The sequence below is a fragment of the Myotis brandtii genome, unplaced genomic scaffold (assembly GCF_000412655.1).
Source record: "Myotis brandtii unplaced genomic scaffold, ASM41265v1 scaffold14, whole genome shotgun sequence".
NCBI lineage: Eukaryota > Metazoa > Chordata > Mammalia > Chiroptera > Vespertilionidae > Myotis > Myotis brandtii.
The window spans coordinates 2,143,918-2,147,275 of NW_005354999.1; the positions used below are offsets into that span (position 1 = coordinate 2,143,918).

The 3,358-nt window shown below is 34.0% G+C and overlaps 1 pseudogene; it reads left to right on the plus strand.

The window, feature by feature from the left end:
* LOC102258284 overlaps positions 1–3,358 on the plus strand; it is an 86,681-nt pseudogene that overhangs the window by 19,034 nt on the left and 64,289 nt on the right.

Below are 3,358 nucleotides of genomic sequence, written 5' to 3' on the forward strand. Positions count from 1 at the left end.
TGGTTAGGATCTAGTCGTCTCAGATTGTGAGAGGGATGTTTGACTGCCAGTTTAGGCCCGATCCCTGTGGGCCTAAACCACAGGAATTGGGCCTAAACCGGTAGTCGGATATCCCCTGAGGGGTCCCAGATTGGAGAGGGTGCAGGCCGGGCTGAGGAACCCCCCTCCATCACGAATTTCGTGCACCAGGCCTCTAGTTGGTTTATAAAGAGCTCTACTTAATAGGCTTAAATAACTTAAGCTCTTATATAAATAAGAAATAGAAACTGTCCTAGTTATTTCAAAAATTTTCCTCAAAATTAAGCTGGCTAAAATTGAATTTCCTTTAATAAGGGTTAGTTTTGAAAATTAGGCTTTTTAATTACAATGGTGTGTTTATGTAAAGCTAAAACTTTATTTCTCTGCTAAACACACCACCCACACACACACAAAAAAACATTCCTGTACTATGGATATGTTCTTTAAAAAGATTATAAAGAAAACAAAGACTTTATGTTTTATATAAATAATGTTCTATATTTTTTATAATCAGGTCTTTTATTGTTTAACTAAACCAAGTATTCTTAATATTAAAAGAGCTAAATTTTGCTCACAACTATGCAGCCTTCTGTATTTGTCTTTGAAATGTTTTATTGTCACTTTGAATAATGAATAATTAAGTATTATTTCATTATGTGTTGTTCCACAATGACATGTGATTTTATTGACCAAATGTTTTAAAACTTTTGATGTTTTTGACAACTTCCCAAGATCAAATGTTCTAAATAATGACTTTGGGATGTTCCAAAGGCTCCTGAAACATTTTAAAGAAAATTTATCTCTCCTCATAAAAAGGGAAAAATAAGCTAATTAGGTTTATTTGGTATGTTAAACACACAGGAAGCATAGTCAAGTAACTAATGCCAATTAACTTAGAGTATTTCTGTCTCTGGATGTTATAAATTTTATCATGCCTTTGAAATGTAAACACCAAGAAACTGAGCAAATCATTGCTCACAGAGACAGAAGGGAAAAAAAAAACCCAAACAAACTGCTACATAACTTCCCTTACCAAAACTGGTTTGTAAAAGAGCTATGTGTTTTTTTTTTGTTTGTTTGTTTTTTATTGATTTTTTTTTTACAGAGAGGAAGGGAGAGAGATAGAGAAGCTAGAAACATCGATGAGAGAGAAACATCGACCAGCTGCCTCCTGCACACCTCCTACTGGGGATGTGCCCGCAACCAAGGTATATGCCCTTGACCGGAATCGAACCTGGGACCCTTCAGTCCGCAGGCCGACGCTCTATCCACCGAGCCAAACCGGTTTTGGCAAAAGAGCTATGTTTTTACAAACCTACTAAAAACAATAATGATAAAATGAAGTGACTGTATATAAAATGTAAGATGTATGATTTTAATAGAAGAAAATAGGAAGCATGAAGATTCTTTTTTGTTGAGAGAAAAAAATGATCTTTTGAGATAAGGAAGTTATAAAGATATTTGAGGGGTTATTTTAGCTATTTGGGGATTTTTTTGTCTGTTGGTTTTTGTTGGGGTTGTGTGTATGAAGAAAGAAAACGGGAAGTAATTTTGTTCTAAAGTAAAATGTTTGTTTCAAAATAAGAAAAAAAATGATAGGTCAAAAAGTGAAAGGTAATATTTATATATATATACTCAGTTACCCCAGGCCAGGACTTCTAATCCATGGAAACTATAAAATAATAAATTTCTATTGACTTAAACCACAAAATTTGTGATCATTTGTAATGCAGCAATAGAAAACTAATACATGCCCCTTGACCATGAATACATCCTTTTAACTTTTATATAAGAAATAAATTGTTATTACGTTAAGCCACTGAAATCTAAGGGTGCATAGGAGTCACCCAGGAGATTTTATTAAAATGTAGGTTCTAATTCTGCAAGTTTGGAGTTGGGCCTGCCTGAGATTCTGCACAGAGGACGAGGCTGCTAGCTGCTGTCAACGTCTAGGGTTTTGTTTTTTGTTTGGGGCTGTGCTAAGCCAGAAGGTTGATGGAAGTTGTAGGAGGTTCATGGAGACAGGAACTTAAACAAATAATTAATATATGGTTAAACTAAGTTTTGAATGGATAACTAAGTCAATTGTATCATTTATATAGGTATGAATATGAACTCTCACCAGATTTTTAATTGTAGCCATGTTTTAGTCTTTTATCATTTATAGAAAATTACTATTTTATTCTGATACTCTGGAGGGAAAAGTATTCCTACAAATGTGTCTCATCTTCAAAAATTCATTTAAAAAAAACAACACCTTGACAAACTGTAAAATGCAGGTTTTTAATAACTTTAAAAACATTAGCACTGAAATAGATAAAATTTACACAACTCTAAGGAAAAACTGGATGCATAAAACTGCTAACAAAAAGATAAAGATCAATAAGAATTAATAACATGGGACTAAATGAACTGATAAGAATTATAATAATTTTATTATTTTATATGCAATATCACTGTTTTTTAATCTTTGTCTTATCTATCCTAAGATACCTCTGACCTACAGCAATTTGATAAATTAGACATTTGTAAATAGAATAAAAACATTTATTTAAAAAATATATTTTCCTTCCCACCTGATCCCTCTAAAATTTCAGGTAATCTTAATGTGTGCACAAATTTAGAGATGTTGACTCTTGGATTCATGTTTCCCAATTTATTATTACTTTTTTAATCCTGACCTGAGGATATTTTTTCATTAATTTTTAGAGAGAATGGAAGGGAGGGAGAGAGACACAGAGTGAGAGAGAAACATTGATGTGAGAGAGACACATCAATTGGTTGCCTTCTGCACACCAGGACAGGGGCTGGAGATTGAGCCTGCAACCCAGGTACATGCCCTTGACCAGAATAGAACCTGGGACCCTTAAGTCCATAGGCCGAGACTCTATCCACTGAGCAAAACCAGCTAGGGCATGTTTCCCAATTTAAAGAAATTGCTTATAACTAATTTGAGGGCTCAACCAATATAGGATTTGAAATTTTAAAATTACTTGGAAATGAAGCAGATGACAGCTGTTGTGAACAACTAACTTAAGATTCCAGACTAGACCTGTATCACTTATATCTTCATTTTCCCCTTATTTCCTTACTTTAACTCCTTCATATTTGATAAATAATAATTGAGCCTGCCTCAATGCTTCCAACAGCCTTCAAAATACTTTAAGAATTATTGTTTTCTTTTTTTCCCTTTAATTTTTGACTGGGAAAGTAACTCAACATTGGACATCGTCTAGGGTTTTGTTTTTTGTTTGGGGCTGTGCTAAGATGTGACATCACATGGTGTCCTCAATGCCTGGATCCCAGCACAGTTTCTTAGAAGAGAACCCCTTGATTGCCT